Consider the following 25,409-nt stretch of genomic DNA (forward strand, 5'->3'; position numbering starts at 1 on the left):
CTTTGTTGTGACAAACCAGACGCTAGCCTGTAACCAAAGAACGGGTTCTTTCCAACCCAAACGCCTCTTAGCATTACATACACTGCTGTTGCCAAGGTGATCTAGCCGAAACTCTCTCCATAGCTCCTTGATGGCATAACTCACACCTATGCAGGATTAATAGAAAAAGATATTACTTCATATTGTCACATACTTGAAATATGTCTACTACTAATTGTCTGTCACATTAGTAGCTAATCCAGTAACTTATATAAATATATGTGTTACCAGTCACCGACTAGCAAGCTCCCTCAGTTCTGTGAAATTTCCCAGTAAAATTACACATTGGACTTACTGGAACCTATGGTCTGTGTCCAAAATGGCATCCTATTCACTATGTAATGCACTACCCCTTGGGCCCTGGTCAAAAGTAGTGCACTATAAAGTAAATATGGTGCCATTTGGGATACCAGCTAGTAAACACTACCAATTCCGTCCATGTAATACCGTGATGCTCTGGGGGCATGGCAATGAACTGTTGCATAGTAACCACAATTTAAGGAGGACTTAACTATTTTTATTTCATATGCGGTCCTGTTGAACAACATAAGATATAGTTTGACATTTGGGCCTTTGGTCGTTCATTCATTGACATGAAAATAGTTAAGCACAAAAAATAACCTTTCAAAATCACTCTGTCTTTCTCTTTATCCATTCATGTGCCTCCTGCCTTCTCCATCTGTCCCCATGTGTGACTGGGCTAGGTAGGAGAATGCCTGGGCCGATCCAACGTGGAGAAGCGCTGTGCCATTGAGTAGGAGGACTACGACACGGCCAAGAAGAAGAAGGAGCAGATGGAGGAGTACAGGACAGTGTACCATCATCTGGAGGTCCACAACCTACTGGACATGGGCACGGTTCGTGGCTCTTTGTGGCTTCTTGGGTCATTTCAATAGTTGTGACTGGGAACTTAAGTTAATGCCTTGTTTTGTTCATTTATCTTATTTCCCGAGCCTTTATCACAGTCAAGACACCTATAGTACAGCACCTTCAGATAGTATCCCCTTTACTGTCCCCACATTTTGTTGTGTTACTGCCTCAATTTAAAATTGGCCTCAATATACTCAATACCCCATCATGTAAAAGTGGAATTATGTTGCTTGACATTTTTACATTCATTAAAAAAATTAAGCTGAAATGTCTTGAGTCAATATGTATTCAACCCCTTAGCTATGGCATGTCTAAATAAGTTCAGGAGTTAAAAATGTGCTTAACAAGTCACTCACTCTGAGTCACTCACTCACTCTGTGTGCAATAATAGTGTTTAACATGATTTTTTTTTTTTTTGAATGACTACCTCATCTCTCGACCCCACACATACAATTATCTGTAAGGTCCCTCAGTCAAGCAGTGCATTTCAAACATCGATTCAACCACAAAGACCAGGGAGGTTTTCCAATACCTCACAAAGAAGGGCACCTATTGGTAGATGGGTAAAAAAAAAACTGACATTGAACATCCCTTTGAGCATTGTGAATTACACTTTGGATGGTGTATTAATACACCCAGTCACTACAAAGATACAGGCATCCTTCATGAGGAATTTCACCATGAGGCCAATGGCAACTTTAAAACGATTACAGAGCTTATTGGTTGTGATAGGATCAACACTGAGGATGGATCAACAACATTGTAGTTACGCCACAATACTAACCAAGTTGACAGAGTGAAAAGAAGGAAGCTTGTACAGAATAAAAATATTCAAAAACTTGCATCCTGTCTGCAGCAAGGACTTAAAGTAATACTGCAAAAAATGTGGCGAAGCAATTCACTTTTTGTCCTGAATAAAAACAAAAATCTGTTTGGGCCAAATCAAATACAACACATTTTCAAGCATAGTAGCTCTCTCGCTTCATTCTCCTCCAATTTATCCAACAACTCCTCGAAGGTTTCTAACTCTCCCCTCTGTTCACTCTCCTCCAATTTATCCAATAACTCCTCGACGGTCTCTGACTCACTCCTCAGCTCCGCCGACCACCCCATGTGCCTCCCCCCAAAAAGTTTTTGGGCTGTCTTTTGGGCTTACTCTGTGGCCACGAACCCTGGCGTCGTCGCTGTCCTTCCTTCTCCGCTTGCGTTTCCCGCCATGGAAGGCGATCCTGTCCTGCCAGGATTTCTTCCCAAGTCCAGGATCCCTTCCCAACCAGAATCACTTCCCAAGTCCAGGATACTTCCTCCTCCTGGGCACGCTGCTTGGTCCTTTGTTGATGGGATATTCTGTCACGTTCGTTGGAATGAATATTGGACCAAGGTGCAGCATATGTTGAGTTCCACATACTGTAATTTAATAAAGAATGTGAAAATTAGCAAAGACAAAAACAAATAAACAATAAACTAATAACGAACCGTGACTTCAGAGATGCTACGTGCACTAACTCAAAGCAATATCCCATAACACACAGGTGGGAAAAAAAATGCTACTTAAGTATGATCCCCAATTAGAGACAACGATAGCCAGCTGCCTCTAATTGGGAATCATACCAAAACACCAACATAGAAAAACCAAACTAGAACCCCACATAGAAAATATAAATTAGACTAAACCCCTAGTCACGCCCTGACCTACTCTACCATAGAAAATAAAGGCTTTCTATGGTCCGGACGTGACACATGAGAAAATGTGGAATAAGTCGTGGGGTATGAATACTTTCTGAAGGGACCGTATGCTATAGTAAAAAGCATGACGTAATATATCAAATAAAATATAATATTTTTCCAAATGACAAAACTTGCCATTGCTAAGTGATGCGCATTGTGTCTGGAACAGTTATTCTCAGAGTGATCATTTGAAGCGAGTTGGAAGACAATTTTTGCAGGGTTACAAACCAAAATCGGTCTTCTTTTCGATATACTGACGTTCGATTTATACTGAATAAAAATATAATCGCAACATGAAACAATTTTAAAAATTTTACTGAGTTTAAGTTCAAATAAGGAAATCAGTCAATTTAAATAAATACATTTGCCCTAATCTATGGATTTAACCTTATTGGAAATACAAATACAGTGGGGCAAAAAAGTATTTAGTCAGCCACCAATTGTGCAAGTTCTCCCACTTAAAAAGATGAGAGAGGCCTATAATTTTACATTTTAAAATCACATTGTAGGTTTTTTATGAATTTATTTGTAAATTACGGTGGAAAATAAGTATTTGGTCAATAACAAAAGTTTATCTCAATACTTTCTTATATACCCTTTGTTGGCAATGACAGAGGTATTTTGGCCCATTCCTCCATGCAGATCTCCTCTAGAGCAGTGTTGTTTTGGGGCTGTTGTTGGGCAACACAGACTTTCAACTCTCTCCAAAGATTTTCTATGGGGTTGAGATCTGGAGACTGGCTAGGCCACTCCAGGACCTTGAAATGCTTCTTACGAAGCCACTCCTTCGTTGCCCGGGCAGGGTGTTTGGGATCATTGTCATGCTGAAAGACCCAGCCACGTTTCATCTTCAATGCCCTTGCTAATGGAGGAGGTTTTCACTAAAAAGCTCACGATACATGGCTCCTTTCATTCTTTCCTTTACATGGATCAGTCGTCCTGGTCCCTTTGCAGAAAAACAGCCCCAACGCATGATGTTTCCACCCCCATGCTTCACAGTAGGTATGGTGTTCTTTGGATGCAACTCAGCATTCTTTGTCCTCCAAACATGACGAGTCTATTTTGGATTCATCTGACCATATGACATTCTCCCAATCTTCTTCTGGATCATCCAAATGCTCTCTAGCAAACTTCAGACAGGCCTGGACATGTACTGGCTTAAGCAGGGGGACACGTCTGGCAATGCAGGATTTGAGTCCCTGGTGGCGTAGTGTGTTACTGATGGTAGGCTTTGTTACTTTGGTCCCAGCTCTCTGCAGGTCATTCACTAGGTCCCCCCATGTGGTTCTGGGATTTTTGCTCACCGTTCTTGTGATCATTTTGACCCCACGGGGTGAGATCTTGCGTGGAGCCCCAGATCGAGGTGAGATTATCAGTGGTCTTGTATGTCTTCCATTTCCTAATAATTGTTCCCACAGTTGATTCCTTCAAACCAAGCTGCTTACCTATTGCAGATTCAGTCTTCCCAGCCTGGTGCAGGTCTACAATTTTGTTTCTGGTGTCCTTTGACAGCTCTTTGGTCTTGGTCATAGTGGATTTTGGAGTGTGACTGTTTAAGGTTGTGGACAGGTGTCTTTTATACTGATAACAAGTTCAAACAGGTGCCATTAATACAGGTAACGAGTTAAAGAAGAAGTTTTAGGTCTGTGAGAGCCAGAAATCTTGCTTGTTTGTAGGTGACCAAATACTTATTTTCCACCATAATTTGCAAACAAATTCATTAAAATTCATACAATGTGATTTTCTTTCTCATTTTGTCTGTAGTTGAAGTGTACCTATGATGAAAATTACAGGCCTCTCTCATCTTTTTAAGTGGGAGAACTTGCACAATTGGTGGCTGACTAAATACTTTTTTGCCCCACTGTATCTGTTGGTCAAAGATACCTTAACAAAAAGGTAGGGTCTTGGATCAGAAAACCAGTCAGTATCTGGTATGGCCACCATTTGCCTCATAGCGCGACACATCTCCTCACATACAGTTGATCAGACTTATGATTGTGGCCTGTGGAATGTTGTCCCCCTCCTCTTCAATGGCTGTGCAAAGTTGCTGGATATTGTCAGGATCTGGAACACACTGTCGTACACGTCGATCCAGAGCATCCCAAACATGCTCAATGGGTGACATGTCTTGTAAGTATGCAGGGACTGGAACATTTTCAGCCTCCAGGAATTGTGTACAGATCCTTGTGTTATCATGCTGGAACATGTTGTGAGGGCAGCGGATGAATGGCACGACACTGGCCCTCAGGATCTCGTCACAGTATCTCTGTGCATTCAAACTGCCATCGATAAATTGCAATTGTGTTCATTGTTCGTAGCTTATGCCTGCCTATACCATAACCTCACCACCACCATGCGGTTCACAACATTGACCTAAGCAAACCGCTAGCCCACACAACGCCATACACGTGGTCTGCGGATGTGAGGCTGGTTGGAGCTGGCATATAGTAGAGAAATGAACATGACATTTTCTGGCATGGCAACAGCTATGTCGCCTGCAGTCACCTGCAGTCACCATGCCAATTGCACACTCCCTCAAAACTTGAGAAATCTGTGGCATTGTGTTGTGTGACAAAACTACTCATTTTAGAGTGGCCTTTTTTTGTCCCCAGCACAAAGTGCACGTGTGTAATGATCATGCTGTTTAATCAATTTATTGAGGTGCCTCGGGTGGAGGGATTATCTTGAAAAAGGAGAAATGGCTACTAACAGGGATGTAAACATATTTGTGCACAACATTTTAGAGAAATAAGCTTTTTGTGCATATGGAAAATTATTTTATTTCAGCTCATGAAACATGGGAACAACACTTTGGATGTTCCGTTTATATTTTTGTTCAGTGTAGTTTAGTATGCCTGTTTTGGAAATTTTCCAAATGGATCAAATCAAATCAAATCAAATGTATTTATATAGCCCTTCGTACATCAGCTGATATCTCAAAGTGCTGTACAGAAACCCAGCCTAAAACCCCAAACAGCAAGCAATGCAGGTGTAGAAGCACAGTGGCTAGGAAAAACTCCCTAGAAAGGCCAAAACCTAGGAAGAAACCTAGAGAGGAACCAGGCTATGTGGGGTGGCCAGTCCTCTTCTGGCTGTGCCCGGTGGAGATTATAACAGAACATGGCCAAGATGTTCAAATGTTCATAAATGACCAGCATGGTCGAATAATAATAAGGCAGAACAGTTGAAACTGGAGCAGCAGCACAGTCAGGTGGACTGGGGACAGCAAGGAGTCATCATGTCAGGTATTCCTGGGGCATGGTCCTAGGGCTCAGGTCCTCAGAGAGAGAGAAAGAAAGAGAGAGCATATGTGGGATGGCCAGTCCTCTTTTGGCTGTGCCGGGTGGAGATTATAACAGAACATGGCCAAGATGTTCAAATGTTCATAAATGACCAGCATGGTCGAATAATAATAAGGCAGAACAGTTGAAACTGGAGCAGCAGCACGGCCAGGTGAACTGGGGACAGCAAGGAGTCATCATGTCAGGTAGTCCTGGGGCATGGTCCTAGGGCTAAGGTCCTCCGAGAGAGAGAAAGAAAGAGAGAAGGAGAGAATTAGAGAACGCACACTTAGATTCACACAGGACACCGAATAGGACAGGAGAAGTACTCCAGATATAACAAACTGACCCTAGCCCCCCGACACATAAACTACTGCAGCATAAATACTGGAGGCTGAGACAGGATGGATTAGCAATTCCACTTGAAAGTAAATTTAGGGAGAAGAACTGTGTGATGCTTGGCTTGGAACCCTAGAGTCAAAGCAAATTAGTGTTGTCTTCAAGAAGACAATTTCCGGGCCCAAGTTTCACTTGCCCGTTTGTGCAGCCACTAAGCACATTCCACCAAATAGTTTTACAGTATGTGAAAAAAAAGTGATCTTTGGTTAAAGTTTTGAGTTTTGTTGTCTGTTCGAGTACTTGATTACTCATGACCATCCCTAACAGTGGGGCCCTCCTTTTAAGCTGCAGGTGTTTGGAACGATCAAACATGGGATTATGACCAAGCGTTTATATGGTTTACTCACCAGTGTGACCACAGACAGATTGAGTTTCACAATTTAATTAAAAGTGTGAAACAGTTGGGTGACTTTAGAGCGTGCCAACCTGGCTGGAAGGCTCGGCTTTTAGCCTTTTACAGAACAGGAGTATTGTGCCAGTTGGCTGGCAGAGTTGTACTTGGAATAGATATTATACCTTGGCTCTTCATAGAGGGAGTACTATAAATCATGATATATTCAATGACATTATAGTTAATGAAAGCCACATTTGTTTTAGTAGATCATCTAATCCAGTGGCTCTCAATCATGGTCCTGGGTTTTTTCCCTAGCACTACACACTTGATTCAAATCATCAAAACCTGACAAGGTGTGTAGTGCGAGGGGAAAATACAAAAATGTGCATCCCTTTGGGTCCCCAGGACCAGGAATGAGAACCACTGATCTAATCAATCAATCTTTTCAACAGGCCTTTCATTCACCAGTCTTTCCAGCTCAGTCTGTTTGGTCTCTTACATGATCTGTTTCTCTTGAACACGGAACATTTCTCAACACTTGAGATATCTTGGTGTAATAAATGTAAACATTCTTAAATATTCTATCTAGATCTATATAGAAACATTATCTAAACTAATCTCTCTGCCTTAATCTTTGGATCTAATTTTCCATGTCAACATTAATTAAACAAAAGTTATACATTTGACATTGGTGTCCCATTGAATGACTATATTCACAGCTCACCGCCCTGCCTTATGACAAGAGACCTCTACCTGCCCTGCAGAGGAAAGGGGTAACAGATACATTATATAAAGAATGACAGTAAAAAGCTTTGAGGCACCTTAAATAAAATTTTGGGTAAAAAAGCCAACTCGGCTCCTTCATTCATTGAATCAGATGGCTCATTCATCACAAAGCCCACTGATATCGCAAACTACTTTAATGACTTTTTCATTGGCAAGATAATCAAACTTAGGCATGACATGCCAGCAACAAATACTGACACTTCACATCCAAGTATAATTATGAAATACAAGAATTGTACAGTGTGGAAGAGTGTGTTCAGTGTGGAAGAGGTGAAAAGCTGTCTATCAACAATGACAAGCCACCGGGGACTGACAATCTGGATAAAAAATTCCTGAGGATAATTGCAGAAGATACTGCCACTCCTATTTGCCACATCTTTAATTTAAGCCTACTAGAGAACGTGTGCCCTCAGGCCTGGAGGGAAGCTAAAGTCATTCCACTACCCAAGAATAATAAACCCCTTTACTGGCTCAAATAGCTGACCAATCAACCTGTTACCAACCATAGTAAACTTCTGGAAACAATTGTGTTTGACCAGATACAATGCTTTTTCACAGTAAACAAATTGACAACAGAATTTCAGCATGCTTGTAGGGAAGGACACTCATCAAGCACAGCACTTACACAAATTACTGATGATTGGCTGAGATAAATAGATGATCAAATAATTGTGGGGGCTGTCTTGTTAGACTTCAGTGCAGCTTTTGACATTGTCAATCATAGTCTGCTGCTGGAAAAACGTATGTGTTATGGCTTTACACCCCCTGCTTTAATGTGGATAAATAGTTACTTGTCTAACAGAACACAGAGGTTGTTCTTTAATGGAATCCTCTCAAATATAATCCAGTCAGAATCAGGAATTACCCAGGGTAGCTGTTTAGGCCCCTTGCTTTTTTACATTTTTACTAACAACATGAGTAACGACAGAGTGTCTATGTATGTGGATGACTCAACACTATACTCGTCAGCTACTACAGTGACTGAAATGACTGCAATATTCAACAAAGAGCTGCAGTTAGTTTCAAAGTGGGTGGCAAGGAATAAGTTAGACCTAAATATTTCTAAAACTAAAAGCATTGTATTTGGGACAAAACACTCACTAAACCCTAAACCTCAACTAAATCGTGTAATAAATAATGTGTAAATTGAGCAAGTTGAGATGACTAAACTGCTTGGAGTAGCACTAGATTGTAAACTGTCATGGTCAAAACATATTGATGCAGTAGTAGCTAAAATGGGGAGAAGTCTGTCTATAATAAAGCGATGCTCTGCCTTCTTAACACTATCAACATGGCAGGTCCAACGGGCTCTAGTTTTGTCACACCTGGACTACTGTTCAGTTGTGTGGTCAAGAGCCACAAAAAAGGACGTAGGAAAATTGCAATTAGCTCAGATCAGGGCAGCACGGCTGGCCCTTGGATGTACACAGAGAGCTAATATTAATAATATGCATGTCAATCTCTCCTGGCTGAAAGTGGAGGAGAGATTGACTTCATTACTACTTTTATTTATGAGGTATTGACATGTTGAATGCACTGAGCTGTCTGTCTAAACTACTTGCACACAGCTTAAACACCCATTCATACCACACAAGAGATGCCACAAGAGGTCTCTTCAAAGTCCCCAAGTCCAGAACAGACTATGGGAGGCACACAATACAACATAGAGCCATGACTACATGGAACTCAATTCCACATCAAGTAACTGACGCAAGCAGTAACATTTTAGATGTTAGATGACACCTTATGGAACAGCGGGGACTGTGAAGCAACACAAACACACACACACACACGATAACATACGCACTATACAAACACATGGATTTAGTACTGTAGATATGTGGTAGGGGCCTGAGGGCACACAGTGTGTTGTGAAATCTGTGAATGTATTGTAATGTTTTTAAAATGATATAAACTGCCTTAATTTTGCTGGACCCCAGGAAGAGTAGCTGCTGCTTTGGCATCAGCTAATGGGGATCCATAATAAATACAAATACAAAACTGCCAGAAACTGACTGACTGACTTACTCTCCAATCCTCCCGCCGCACATCTGCCCTAGGTGGCTGGAACATATTCAAAAACCTTAGGCAGCAGGGCATCTTCGCGGTAGGACATCTACAAGAAGCTGACAGAAGTATTGGCCCGGGACACCCAAGATGGAACTGAGGGCAGCAGTTTTTCTGGTCAAGAAGGCCCTCCAGGATAAAGTATCGTCTGTGAGTTTCAAATGGCACCGTATTCGGTATTTGTGTGTGTCCTAGATGACATCGTATGAATAGGGTGCCATTTGGGACACAGACTCTCCCTATTTAGCCTAGGTGTGATAATTGACTGGCAGTTGTGATGCCTGGGGGGTCGTGTTCTTTATCACTCAGAACAGTAGGTTTACATGTTCACCTTTAAGTGCCTTTAACCACACTTGGCCCAGATTGAAGTTACATACAACATGTAGAACATGAAATAAGGGCTAGCTACCTGCCCTGTGTCACAATGACTAACAGCTCTCTTGATATCTGGGGCTGATTTATGGAGGCCAATCAAACCCACGCTGTAGGAAACCTGCACTTGGGGAGGTGATTATGGTTACCTTTTCACAGTAATGTGTTTTTATGAACAGAGAATAAGTGTGTGCACTGAGTAGTTTGTGAACAAAGACTAAATATTGCTCAAGCAGTTTAAGAGGGTCGTTTGCACAGGGCATTTTCATCAAAAAGGACCCAACATGAAAGCTAAGCATCGATATTTAAGGGAAATCAAGGCATTCAGCTGATTTTTATATTTTTTTACTTACATTTTCCATCTTAAAAACTAGGCATAAGAAAAGGCTTTGATTTCTGGATAAACAGATGGAAAAGGGGATTTAGAAAACATCTGCCAGAAAAACTCTTAAAATTTATCAGAAATGCATCAAAATACAATCATGTTGACGTTAAAACCCCTGCCAACTAATATTAACACTTATATTTAGTTTTGGAGAAATTGTTTACCTTGTTTGCCTTGTGCCCTGTAATTCCATTACTAAAAAAACACATACAGTAACTTCTCATTTCTAATTATCTCCTGCATGTGGAGAGAGGGTAATGAAAGTTCACAGAAGTAACAAGTAATGGTAGGCCTACCAAATTAGTTATAGTGATTTTACTGATATCAATTTTGTTTATGAATTAGTAAGTGATTCAAACAAATTGGTAACGGAATAACAAAATGTCAGTAACGGAATTACTGCAACTGGATTGGCTACAATGGGAAATCATTATTGTCACAAACCACAGTTGGGTGACCTGCTACTGTCCTCCCTTCCACTGGCATACTGTTATGTTCAGCTCATAACTGCTTTCTTTCTATTTCAAACCAAGAGCGTTAAAACAGTCTGAGTCTGGACAACTCCTCCATCTCTCTCTGCCACTCTCTCTGCCACTCTCTCTGCCACTCTCTCTCTCTCTCTCTCTCTCTCTCTCTCTCTCTCTCCATGTTAAAACAGTCTGAGTCTGGACAACTCCTCCATCTCTCTCTGCCACTCTCTCTCTCTCTCTCTCTCTCTCTCTCTCTCTCTCTCTCTCTCTCTCTCTCTCTCTCTCTCTCTCTCTCTCTCTCTCTCTCTCTCTCTCTCTCTCTCTCTCTCTCTCTCTCTCTCTCTCTCTCTCTCTCTCTCTCTCTCTCTCTCTCTCTCTCTCTCTCTCTCTCTCTCTCTCTCTCTCTCTCTCTCTCTCTCTCTCTCTCTCTCTCTCTCTCTCTCTCTCTCTCTCTCTCTCTCTCTCTCTCTCTCTCTCTCTCTCTCTCTCTCTCTCTCTCTCTCTCTCTCTCTCTCTCTCTCTCTCTCTCTCTCTCCAGTTAATGCACCTATCCCAGCTCTTATTGACACTTACTCATGGGCCCCTTCTCTTTCCATTTACTTTAACCAGCAGGACGTCCATTAGCGTTGAAAAGTAGTTCAAATTTGGTCAGTCCAACCTGGACTTGATGTTAATGGACTAGACCAAATCTGAACCTATCAAAGATGTATGTTTCACATGTTTGGACAGCACAGTATTGTACAGTGAGTAGAGCACAGTAAAGTACAGTCCAATACAATATGTGGAAATATTAAACACAAACATAATCAGAAATATTTTGAATGTATTTGGGAACATTTACAGGGAACATTTACCATTTTGTGTATTTTTGTGTGCAAACCATGCTCTTATTTGTGGACTTCCTTGTGGAATTGCCCCACACAAAAATAGACAAAACTTCAGAAATATTTTGAATGTGTTTATTCTTGCTTAACTTACACAGGGGAACATTTGACCCTTTTGTGTATTTTTGTCTGCAAACCATGCTCTTATTTGTGAACTTCCTTGTTCAGGGTGTTGTTTTTATGCAACTACCAAAGACTAGGCCTATTTACACTTCCTAAAGTTGAGCATGATGGTACCTGGTTTCTTCACGAAATGGATGGCATTATTTAGCATTGTGTGATGTTATTTGTGGCATTTTTGTCCTTGTGTTTGTTGAACTAATGTGATGGCTAGTCCCCCCTTGCCCTGCCCTTCAAGTTCAAATACGTTTTCCCTTGAAAGTGAAGGAAAGGCCTTGTCCTTGTTTTGAAGGCAGGCAACCAATCAGGTTATCTATCTGTTGTTGCTGTCAGCTGAAAGTGGCTGGAGGATAAACTGATGGACAGTGGGTCAGGGTGAGAACCAGAGGCTGATGTTGATTTCAGGCCTAGATAATGTCTAGAACAGAATAGTTGAATGGTAAACATTTTACCATGTCGGATTTCCCCATGTTTCAAAAGTCAAAACTCAAGTCAATATGTAACGTGAACAAACATTCATTCTCACACATATATAAATATTACGGTTCCATGATACTGCACATTGTGTTCATCTCCAGAAAAATACATGGTGCCAAAGTTTCCACTAAAATTGTTCACTCATGAAGCTCTATTTTAGAACTGGTGAGGAAAGGTGTAAGGTTTTGGTGTGAATTGAAAAGCTTTAAGCTGTGTAAAGTGAATTGAAAAGGGATAGTTTATTGGTCAGATATGTTTACATTGGACATTCCACTGCTGTCACAGGCTCTGATTGACCATGCTCTTTGGGTGCTTTACACTGCAGCTAGTCACTATTAGAGCTGCCTACCAACCGTTTACTGTTCACACACACAGACACACACACACACTCTAGCCACCCCCCTAACAATGCTCCCCCTGTCCCACTCACATTCCCACTGCTTGCTGCTAGAGCTCTTTCCTTAAACAAATATTAGAGAGGATTGGTGACAACGCTGGCCTTGTAAGTTGCAACCACTTTCCCTGACTTGTCCTGCAATGAGAAAGTAGGCTTCAATAATCTACATAGTGATGTTATGGTGGGAATAAAATGTATACTATTCTATGTGATTGCTTTATGAATGGATTGCTCAGTGATGGCTGATAGTAGGCTATAGAAACATCAAAGTCTGAGTTGTATTGTATGACATCTGGCATCCAGATTACCAAGCTAGTTAGAAACCAGGCTGTAACCACTAACTATGACCAGGCTAACTCAATAGTTGCCATGCTGGTTACTTTGTTTTGTAAACAATTGTTTAATGGTTTGCAATAAGAAACAAACGCATATAACACACAAAAACACAAACAATAAATACTACAATAAAACAGAAAGGAGGGCGGCAGGTAGCCTGGTGGTTAGAGCGTTGGGCCAGTAACCGAAAGGTTGCTGGATCGAATCCCTGAGCTGACAAGGTAAAACTCTGTCATTCTGCCCTTGAGCAAGGCAGTTAACCCACTGTTCCCTGGGCGCCGAAGACATGGATGTCGATTATGGCAGCCCCCCACACATCTCTGATTCAGAGGGGTTGGGTTAAATCCCTTTCCCAACCACAAAAGTTACATTATGTAGCTCATAGGGCAGGAACCAATTTCTGTTGTGTGAACATCTCCCCCTGGACAGGATACTAGTCTCTGTATGCTGAGTGTCAAGCATTTTTCAAGTCTGTGGTTTGACGAAACCGCAACCTTCAAATCTCAGAAAGGAAACTGCCACTGAGTTGACTAATGTTATACTTAAAAAAAAATACAACTAGAGTATGGCTCAAATGGTAGAGTATGGCTCAAATGGTAGAGCATGGCGCTTGCAAAGCCAGGGTTGTGGGTTCCATTCTCACAGGGAATCAGCATGAAAATGTCATTCATTTTTCCCCGCTTCTCCTTCACCCAAATCCAGACAGCTGATGTTCTGAAAGAGCTGCAAAATCAGCTGGGCTAGACAATCTGGACCCTCTCTTTCTAAAATTATCTGCCGAAAATGTTGCAACCCCTCTTACTAGCCTGTTCAAACTCTCTTTCGCATCATCTGAGATCTCCAAAGATTGGAAAGCTGCCGTGATCATCCCCCTCTTCAAAGGGGAGACACCCTAGACCCAAACTGTTATAGACCTATTTCCATCCTGCCCTGCCTTTCTAAATTGTTTGAAAGCCAAGTTAACAAACAGATTACCGACCATTTTGAATCCCAAGGTACCTTCTCCTCTATGTAATCTGGTTTCCGAGCTGGTCATAACCGCCATCGATAAAAGACAGTACTGGGGGGCTTCCCGGGTGGCGCAGTGGCTAGGGGCGCTGTACTGCAGCGCCAGCTGTGCCACCAGAGACTCTGGGTTCGTGCCTAGGCTCTGTCGTAACTGGCCGTGACCTGGAGGTCGTGGGGCGACGCACAATTGGCCTAGCGTCGTCCGGGTTAGGGAGGGTTTGGCCGGTAGGGATGTCCTTGTCTCATCGCGCACCATTGACCCCATGTGGCGGGCTGGGCGCAGTGCGCACTAACCAAGGTTGCCAGGTGCACGGTGTTTCCTCCGACACATTGGTGAGGCTGGCTTCCAGGTTGGATGCGCACTGTGTTAAGAAGCAGTGCGGCTTGATTGGGTTGTGTATCGGAGGATGCATTACTTTCAAACTTTGTCTCTCCCGAGCCCATACGGGAGTTGTAGCGATGAGACAAGATAGTAGCTACTAAAAACAACGAAATTGGGGAGAAAAAAAGGGGCTAAAAAATATAATAAAAAAAAAAGACAGTACTGTGCAGCCGTCTTCATCGACCTGGTCAAGGACGCATTCTTATCGGCAGACTCAAATTGGTTTCAAATTGGTTTCTCAAATGACTGATCAGTGTGTCAAATCTGCCAGAGGTTGTCCGGACCTCTGGCAGTCTCTATGGGAGTGCCGCAGGGTTCAATTCTAAGGGCCGACTCTTTTCTCTGTATATATCAATGATGTCGCTCTTGCTGCTGGTGATTCTCTGATCCACCTCTATGCAAACGACAACATTCTGTATACATCTGGCCCTTGTTTGGACACTGTGTTAACAAACCTCCAAACGACTGCAACTGCTTTTAAATGCTAGTAAAACTAAATGCATGCTCTTCAACTGATTGCTGCCCGCACCTGCCCAACTAGCATCACTACTCTGGTTCTGACTTAGAATATGTGGACAACTACAAATACCTAGGTGTCTGGTCAGACTGTAAATTCTCCTTCCAGACTCACATTAAGCATCTCCAATCCAAAATTAAATCTAGAATCGGGTTCCTATTTCGCAACAAAGCCTCCTTCTCTGATGCTGCCAAACATACTCTCGTAAAACTATCCTACCGATCCTTGACTTCGGCGATGTGATTTACAAAATAGCCTCTAACACTCTACTCAGCAAACTGGATGCAGTCTATCACAGTGCTATCCGTTTTGGCACCAAAGCTCCATATACTACCCACCACTGCGACCTGTATGCTCTCGTTGGCTGGCCCTCGCTACATATTCATCACCAAACCCCCTGGATCCAGGTCATCTATAAGTCTTTGCTAGGTAAAGCCCCGCCTTATCTCAGCTCACTGGTCACCATAGCAACACCCACCCGTAGCACGCGCTCCAGCAGGTATATTTCACTGGTCATCCTCAAAGCCAACACCGAATTTGGCCGCCTTTCCTTCCAGTTCTCTGCTGCCAATGACTGGAACGAATTGCAAAAATCACTGAAGCTGGAGACTTATATCTCCCTCTCTAACTTTAAGCATCAGCTGTCAGAGCAGCTCACAGATCACTTACCGAGCCCATTTGTAAATAGCACACCCAACTACCTCATCGCCATATTGTTATTTATCTTTTTGCTCTTTTGCACCCGGTATCTCGACTTGCACATCATCATCTGCACATCCATCACTCCAGTGTTAATGCTAAATTGTAATTATTTTGCCTCTATGGCCTATTTATTGCCTTACCTCCCTAATCTTCTACATTCGCACACACTGTACATAGATTTTTCTAATGTGTTATGGACTGTGCATTTGTTTATGTGTAACTCTGTGTTGTTGTTGTTTTTGTCTCAATGCTTTGCTTTTTCTTGACCAGGTCACAGTTGTAAATTAGAACTTTTCTCAACTGGCCTACCTGGTTAAATAAAGGTGAAATAAAATCCAATAAACTGGAATCAGGGCGCCCACTCCGACAAGTTTAATTGACTCACATTCCCACACGGTGACATGATATCATTGATGTGACGTGCAAATGAGCGATAGAAAACCAATCGCGCAAATGTCCCCATTCCCATGTCGCCTATGCCAAAATCCGCCACTGCAATGGATATTACAACCCTGAGCCCCGGCCTGCTCTGCTCTTGCTGATCAAAAAATAATTTGTGTGCTGCCTAAACAATGGTTGTGCTGTGTCGGGCTATGGTGGCTGTTCAGGAGAGTCAAAGGTTTATCCCGAAAATAATGTTTGATTAGGCCAGTCCCAAAAATGCATCTTGCTCGTGGACTAGCCTATAGCCTATGTTCTGTTCCGTTTGAGAAGTAGAGCGTGAAGATGAGAAAGAGGACTGGAGGTCAACTTGGATAGCTTGTTACTACTATAATTGATTTGATTAAAACAATATGTTTCTTGCCCATGATCTATTTATCAGAGTCATTGACCTCACAATAAGCCAGGTTGGAGTCATTTACATTGTGGTGCTAAAACTTCAAGCAGCAGCTGTGGCAAAATGACTCGGAAACGGACAGCTCATGGTTCTGAAAGTAAAGAAATTCGAGTAGTCATAATTAATTTCAACCGTCTTCATTTTAATTAGACTTTATTAACAACAAGAGAGCTTTGTGTTGGAGCCTATTTCTTCCTTTTTAAGAAATAAGAGTTAGTCCTACCTGTTTGACTGACAAAATTTGGCTTTAGGCAGCAATATCCATAGATTTATCGGTCAATACCTCCACCCACCACGCACTCTTTAAATAGCCTACCTCCTTGTCAGTGAAGGGCTGTTAAGTTAGGGTGTGCCATAGGCCTACCTTTTATTAAAGAAAATGGCAAAACCACAGGCCTACCCTTTGTTATCTTAAGATTTTGAAGAAAATGAAACAGATCCGATGATATAATGTGAACTGTAACAGCGCTTTGGTCCGCGATGCTTTATGCTACAAACAAGCTGTAACATACTCGAGAAAGGCGTGACTCCGACGCATATGGGGATATCATTGTTTTGTTTCTTTGACATTCAGAGACTGACTTTGCTTGGGAAGTAATCTAATTGTGTCACTATCAATAGATTAATATATTCACTTACTGTACAATAGAATATGTTTAAACCCAGACAGCTTTTAGAGAAACACTTGTGACCTTCTCTCGCTGGGTTAAGCCACAGAAGAAGAGTAGCAAGCAGTGAAACCTTACATTTTTCTCCATCAGTAAGCCTAATCTGTCTGGAGTGGAAAGGTAGGCCTAACTTTTAAAGGTACAATTCTCAGATTCCTAATGACATCTCTTAATTATTTGCAAACAGGGACCGTTTCCTTGCAAACAAGACACACTGATTTGGCATTGAAGAAATATGATAAGATGAACACAGGCCTATCTCTCTGTCATTCTTAGCCTGTAATATTTTGCAAATAAGATGATGCATTCATTGAATGCTTTTACTATAAAGTAGATCTTTCCACCCCTATTATTGTCCATGGTGGTCTGCGAACCCACAACCTTCTGGACCGCAGCCCTGTAAGTTATCAAAATTCCTGCGTTGCCATATAATGCTTACAGGATGAAGAACATTTAGTAAAACTGCAGATCTAAGGCTCTGGTCTGTCCAAGAAGTGAGGGTAAACGGTAGAGATGTTCTCTGCTATCCACTTTATTTTTATTTTGGGTATAGGGAAGGGTCACTTGTTTTTTTTTCAAGCTTTCAGGAAAGGTTTAGGTAAGATAGACTGTATTTTGCTGAAGGGAGGGCCATCCATTTTCATTTCAGAGAGGTCCGATTTTCTTCATCTAACCCTTATTGTAAATAACAAAGTATTTACACCCCTAGACTTTTTCCACGTTTGGTTGTATTACAGCCTGAATTTAAAATTGCTACAATTTAGATTTTGTGTCACTGGACTACACACAACACCCAATAATGTCAAAGTGGAATTATGTTTTTAGAAATGTTTAACAATGTATTACAAATGGAAAGCTGAAATGTCTTAAGTCAGTAAGTATTCAACCTCTTTGTTATGGCATGCCTAAATAAATTCAGGAGTAAAAATTTGCTTAACAAGTCAGAGAATACATTGCATGGACTAACTCTGTGTACAATAAGAAGAATTATGACTACCCCATCTCTTTACCCCACACATACAATTAGCTGTAAGGTCCCTCAATCGAGCAGTCAATTTCAAGCACAGATCGACAAAGACCAGGGATGTTTTCCAATGCCTTGCCACGAAGGGCACCTATTGGTAGATAAATAAATAAAAAAGCAGAAATTGAATATTCTTTTGAGCATGGGGGGGGGGGGGGGGGGGTATTAATTACGCTTTGGATGGTGTATGAACACACCCAGTCAATACAAAGGTACAGGTGTCCTTCCTACTGTAACTCCATTGACACAGAGTGAAAAAAAAGCTTAGGACTTTCACAATGAGGCCAATGGGGATTTTAAAGCAGTTACAAAGTCAAATAGCTGTGATAGGAGAAAACTGAGCATGGATCAACAACATTGTAGTTACTCTAAAGTAAATTTTACTTTAGTAAATGTATTTATTTACTAAATAAACTAAAGTAAGAAATAAAAAAGCAACAATAAAAGAACAATAACGAGGCTATACACAGGGGTTACCGGTACCAAGTCAATATGCGGGGGTACAGGTTAGTCGAGGTAATATTTACATGTCGATAGGGGTAAAGTGACTATGCATAGATCATTTGATTTGATTTGTATCTCTTTTAGTCCTCATTTGGACTAATCTTCCAAGAGTCTTTAAACATTAAAATACAATTTATAATACGAACACATTTCCACATATAAACACACTGTTACAAACATACATAATATACTAACATAATGACCCAATAAATACTCCATCTAAAAAAATATTGATTCTTCATCTACTACAGTCCCACAACATTTCTATGTATTATATTTAAATTGTTTTAAAATAATGTTTACATTTACATATTGAAAGGTTTCTAGTTTGCTCAGTTAATTTATTCAATTTCTTTATTGCTCTAAATCGAAATGTTCTTTTGCCTATTTCTCTTTTCTGTCCGGATAACGCATAGATGGCGGACAATCTATTCCTAGTATTTACGGAATGTCTGTCTCTTACCAACTGAATACCGTTTTAAATGATGTATATTATGAAATTAAATAAATAGGTTTTTTTCAATTATCCTGTCGACTGATGACCAACCAAGAACACTGCGCATGATTGCAACAGAAGAACCATATCTCCACCTTAAAACAATCCTTACTGCTTTGTTATGTGCATTCTGCAGCCTCCTAACTTCATTTAATGATGCATTTCCCCAGACCACAGAACACTAGTTCACCTGACTCTCAATTAATGCTTGTGTTATTTGCTGAAGAATTTTTCCTGGTAAATATTTAGCTATCCTTCTGATTGTGCATGCTGTTTTAATTTTTTTTTTTTTTACATAGATTAGTTATTTGAGACGACCATGATAAGAAGTTGTCTAGTTGCACTCCCAATAGTTTGGTTTCTGCCACTTCTTCAATTTGTACTCCCATACTTAATTGTATCCCATGCAGTTTTGGCCTTTTCGTAGTTGAACAGACCAACATAACTTTGGTTTTCTTGATGTTTAAAACAAGTTGTTTTTGGCAAACCCACTCCCTGATATTCTCCAAATTTCTTTGTATAGCTTGCTGTACCTGTTTAACCGATTGTCTTGCTGCATAAATTGTAGTATAATCTGCAAATATAGTAGCTTGAGTTTCAGCTAAGGCACAGGAAAGATCGTTGGTATATATTAAATAAAGAAGTGGCCGAAGGCAGCTGCCCTGCGGTATAGTCACGGTCTTCCTCCTCTTCACCTGAAGAGGAGAGGCAAGAAGGATCAGAGGACCAAAATGCGGCGTGGTATGTGTTCATAGTGAATATTTAATTAAAGAAAGTCCTGAACACTGCATACAAAAACAATAAACCAATAACGACCGTGAAGCTACAAATGAGACCTGTGCTGACACAAGCAACTAGCATAGACAATCACCCACAAACAAACAGTGCAACCCAGGCTACCTAAGTATGATTCTCAATCAGAGACAACTAATGACACCTGCCTCTGATTGAGAACCATACTAGGCCGAAACATACAAATCCCCAAATCATAGAAAAACAAACATAGACTGCCCACCCAACTCACGCCCTGACCATACTAAATAAATACAAAACAACGGAAATAAAGGTCAGAACGTGACAGGTATTCCACAGTTGAACACATGAGGGGAAGAAAATGAACCATTGATATAGGTGGACTGTTTCCTGTCAGTTAGATCTGACTGTACCCAATTCAATGCTACCTCCTTAAAACCATAATGCATTAATTTTATCAAAATTATTTCATGATCCACTAAATCAAATGCTGCACTGAAATCTAAAAATAGTACACCCACTAACGTGCCATTATCCATAGCATTGAGCCATTGGTCAGTCATGTCAACCAATGCAGTGGTAGTGGAATGGTTTTTACGATAAGCATGCTGATTGCCTGTAATCAGATCATTATTTTCCATGTACTCCCATATTTGTCTACTCACAATCCCCTTCAATATCTTACTGAGTGTAGGGAGTAGACTAATTGGTTGACTATTGGCAGGAGTAATGGGTTCTATGCAGTCTTTCGGAATAGGACACAGTTTCGCATGCTTCCATACATTTGCAAACATCCCCTTTTCCATTGACCAATTACATATATATTTCAGTGGAACTGCAATCTGGGGAGCAGAACAGCGAAGCAAAAAATTGTCCATAAGACCATAACCTTTAGATTTACCATCAGGTAATGACTTCAATAGGTTTAACACCTCCTCCACTAACACCGTTTGCAGACTAAAAGAGCAGATCCTGTTGCTCATAATATGATCATTAATCCATTGGACAATAGCTTGTTTGGAAGAATGTATGTTTACATTGTTGCTCAGTAATTTAATTTAAATCTGCAATTTGATTCACAACATCAACTGGTTTTGTTATTATTCTCCCGTCAACCTACACACTAGATGGGCATGACGAGATAGATGTACCAAGTAAGCCCTTAACTGTATTCCATACCTTTTTAGAATCATTTTTACAATCAATAAAAACATCTTTGTAAAACAACTTTTTTTTCCTTCGATTCAATTTAACTGCATAATTACGTAATGTTCTATAATTCTGTTCATCAATTTCTAATTTTGACTTGGCTGCTAAGACTTTTGCCATATTTCTTAGAGAAAAAGACTCACCCAGTTCATCATCAATCCATGGAGACGGGCACCAACTGTACTCTTTCTTATAGAGGCATGATGGTCCATTACCTCAGTGAGCAAATCAATAAAACATTCTATAGCGTGATTTAAATCATCCTCTAGATAAATCAGGGTTCAGCAGCCAAATCATTTAGAAATGGCTCATGATTAAATGTTTTAAAATGTATTTTGACCACAATCCTAGTGTGTTTCTTTGGAACCTTGTGGTTCATGGTTATGGTCACAATATTATGGTCTGTCCAGTCCACTGGCATTGATCTGGCTTTTAAGCATTGCAATGGTACATGTATATTACAGAAAATCAGATCAATGCATGTGTCTGAACGATGACCTAACTTGATTTAAGATCTAGAAGTATCATTAACCATTTGTTTCAAACCACAGTTCTTAGCATATCTCATCAATTTTGTTCTATTCAAATTATTTTGATCCTTCCAATTTATATTAAAATCACCCAAGATAAATACATCTCTGTTGCTATCTGTGGCCTGGTCAAACCCAGTACATAAGTCATCCAGATAACAGATAATAGGTAATAAACAGTGAGAAGCAGCATCGTAAAAAAAAGGAGGGGGTCAATGCAAATAGTCTGGGCAGCCATTTGATTATCTGTTCAGCAGTCTTATGGCTTGGGGGTAGAAGCTGTTCAGAAGCCTTTTGGACCTAGACTTGGGTGGCTGGAGTCTTTAGCAATTTTTAGGGCCTTCCTCTGACACCGCCTGGTATAGAGGTCCTGGATGGCAGGAAGCTTGGCCCCAGTGATGTACTGGGCAGCACACACTACCCTCTGTAGCACCTTGCGGTCGAAGGCCAGGCAGTTGCCCTACCAGGCGGTGATGCAACCAGTCAGGATGCTCTTGACAGTGCAACTGTAGAACTTTTTTACGATCTGAGGACCCATGCCAGATATTTTCAGTCTCCTAAGGGGAGAATAGGCGTTGTTGTGCCCTCTTCACGACTGTCTTGGTGTGTTTGGCCATAAATATAATGGACCAATCCAAAACTGGTCCACTATAAATCGCAATCTGTGTCAGGTGGGCATCATTTGAAAGTGTATTCTATTGCCAACATGACTATCTAAGTTATAAAATATGGTCTTAGGCTTTCACAAGGCACATCAGAGAAACCAAAGGTCATTTTGATGCGCATAGGATGGAGTCATGGATGGAGTCAGTTCTGTGGCTAATTTCCTTCACAATATGGCAAACAGGATCATTCTGTTCAGGACAACCCAGGGTATGACGCCATGTCATCCTTGTAACTGTACATTAAACATATCGATCATAGTCGTCAAAACTGTAAATGACATGAGTTTTATAATATGGAAAGGTGAAGTGCCCATTTTACTCACGGGTTTGTGGTTTTCTTGTATGGCATCAGAGGTATTTATTATAATCCTCAACGTCTCATCTTTCAGAACACATCGAGTCCTCTTGATTTACAGCATGTCCCTCACTCGGGCAAGAAAAGATTAGCAAAAGTAGGCTTTGCCAACATTTGAGGTGTCACATTGTTGTGGTAGTGTAGCTTCTGGACTGTGTGTGCGCATGTGCATGTGTGTGGTGCATGTGCACGTGAATAAGTGAGGGAAAAGTCTTCAGAGAGAGAGTCTGTATTTGGCTACCATCACCATCTCAGCTCTGGTCATGTTTTTTGTATTTTTTTTTAAACTTTTTGACGACTCAGCCCTCTTAGATCACTGCTCGTGCCCTGTGGAACCGTTAAGAACTCAGTTGAACTCCAACCCAAGACATGAATGGTTCTTTGTTAGTCCGAGTGGTCCCCCACACTTCATCTATTACGCATACAAGCCATCTGTCACCAATAAATCAATGACTTAACAAGAGGACACAAAGACTATATGGACTTCATTAAGGATGTTTTAAAAAAAAAAAAAAATTAAATGGTCCGTAACGGTATTCCAGAAATCAAACTGGTTCATATTCTAGCTGGAAACGACCCACAAGCTGAGTAGGAATGTACTTTTTTATGTTTGTTTAGTTCAGAAACTCCTTTAGTATGCTTGCTTAGTAGGGGATTATACAAACATGATATTGATACATTTAACATTTCCTAGAATGCAGAACTAAGGCACAACAATTGCTCCATAGAAAAGTACTGTACTTTTATTAAATAAAGGTTAAAAACATGTTCTGGTCCAAAAACGTGTCAGCATGAAACGTAATTTGGTACCCTGGACCTTTTTCATATTCACTTTTGTCGTGTCCAGCCCCATGTCGCAAGGATCTGTACACAAGTCTTGGAAGCTGAAAATGTCCCAGTTCCTCCATGGCCTGCATACTCAACAGTCATGTCACCCATTGAGCATGTTTGTGATGCTCTGGCAACGTGTATGACAGTGTTTTCCAGTTCCCCCCAATATCCAGGGACAACCTACCACTTGTTGCTCATAGACGTTTACATTTCACAATAACAGCACAAAAACAGAAATTGAACTGACTTGTTGGAAAGGTGGCATCCTATGACGGTGCCACATTGAAAGTCACTCAGCTCTTCAGTAGGCCATTCTACTGCCAATATTTGTCTATGGAGATTGCATGGCTTTGTGCTCGATTTTATATACCTGTCAGCAACGGGTGTAGCTGAATGTTGGTAGGGGTGTAGCTGAATAGTATGTTGCCATACCTGACTGGTTGCATCATCGCCTGACCGTAAGGCGCTACAGAGGGTAGTGCGTACTGCCCAGTACATCACTGGGGCCAAGCTTCCTAACATCCAGGACCTATATACTAGGCAGTGTCAGAAGAAGGCCCTAAAAATGTCCAAAGACTCCAGCCACCCTAGTCATGGACTGTTCTCTCTGCTACCACAAGGGCAAGTGGTACCGGAGCGCCAAGTCTAGGTCCAAAAGACTTCTGAACAGCTTCTACCCCCAAGCCATTAGACTGCCGAAGACAGCAAATCAAATGCCCCCCCCCCCTAAACTTATATAGCCTTGTTATTGTTATGTAAATGTCTTGTGTTACTTTTTTAAAACTTTAGTTTATTTATTAAATATTTATTAACTCTATTTCTTGAGCTGCATTGTTGGTTAAGCGCTCGTAAGTAAGCATTTCACGGTGAGGTCTACACCTGTTGTATTCAGCGCATGTGACAAATAACATTTGATTTGAAGCGGTGTCCACATACATTTGTATATATAGTGTATCTGTGACGAAAAGATGCATGTCTGTATTCCCAGTCGTGAAATCCATAGATTAGGGCCTAATGAATTTATTTCAAATTGACTCATTTCCTAATATGTACTGTAACTCAGTAAAATCTTAGAAATTGTTGCATGTTGTGTTTATATTTTTGTTCAGTGTAGTTGACTAAAATGGCCTAAAATATTTTCATCATTTTGACAATAACTAGACTAAGTGATTATTCAAATGACAAAAATGTGACTTAATCATATTCAAGACTAGACTAAATCTAAAACAGAGTGCCAAAATTAACACTGCAGCATTGTAGCCCCATTCACTTTGTCCAGGGGAGTGTGTTGCTGTTTGTAGTGGTTAAGGATCTTTCCCAGACAGACCGATGGTGTGCTGAGTTCAGCCCGTAACATGACGCCCTGAAAGTAATCCCCCTTGCCCTGTCGCCAGAACACAGAGATGAGGAAGCACACAGTGACCATGACTACGTGCTGGAGCACAATGAGGAACTTGCGTCGCAGGCCAGGGCCGCACCCAGGCGTTTGGCGCCGCTGTCTGCTTTGTGATCCTTGACCCGTTGCTTGTACCAGTAGCTCATGACCATAGCATAGATTTCATACACAAAGTAGGGCATGGCAAAGAGGATGTAGGTGCTGGTCAGCCAATACTGATCCTTGATGATGTCTTCACAGGAGGAGGCAGTGATGTAACCAGTTGAGGAGGCCATGATCGCCTGAACGGAGAACACCAACCCGGTTGACACTGACCGCATCCCCTTTGCTCCACCTTAGTGCAGGGATGTATTTGAGGCATTTCTTGGAGAGCATGAACAGGCCTGGGAAGAAGACAGACCCGGCAGCCAGGGTGGTCAGGTCGGGTCAGCGCCTATTGAATCTCATGTCCCGGAGAAAGCAATTAGCGAAGTCCCAGGAGTGCCTGCTTGGATGATGTATGTTATTTTTGTCTCTCTCTCTGTCTCTTCACTTCCAACAGTGACCTAGTATCTATGTGTTAACTATCTAAGTGTTAACAGAGTGG

General features: G+C 41.2%; 1 pseudogene; it reads left to right on the forward strand.

Annotated features, from left to right (window-relative positions):
- LOC118939554 (centrosomal protein of 104 kDa-like) overlaps window positions 1-25,409 on the forward strand; it is a 42,420-nt pseudogene that overhangs the window by 5,829 nt on the left and 11,182 nt on the right.

The sequence above is a fragment of the Oncorhynchus mykiss genome, chromosome 16 (assembly GCF_057628025.1).
Source record: "Oncorhynchus mykiss isolate SJ-2025 chromosome 16, ASM5762802v1, whole genome shotgun sequence".
Classification (NCBI taxonomy): Eukaryota; Metazoa; Chordata; class Actinopteri; order Salmoniformes; family Salmonidae; genus Oncorhynchus; species Oncorhynchus mykiss.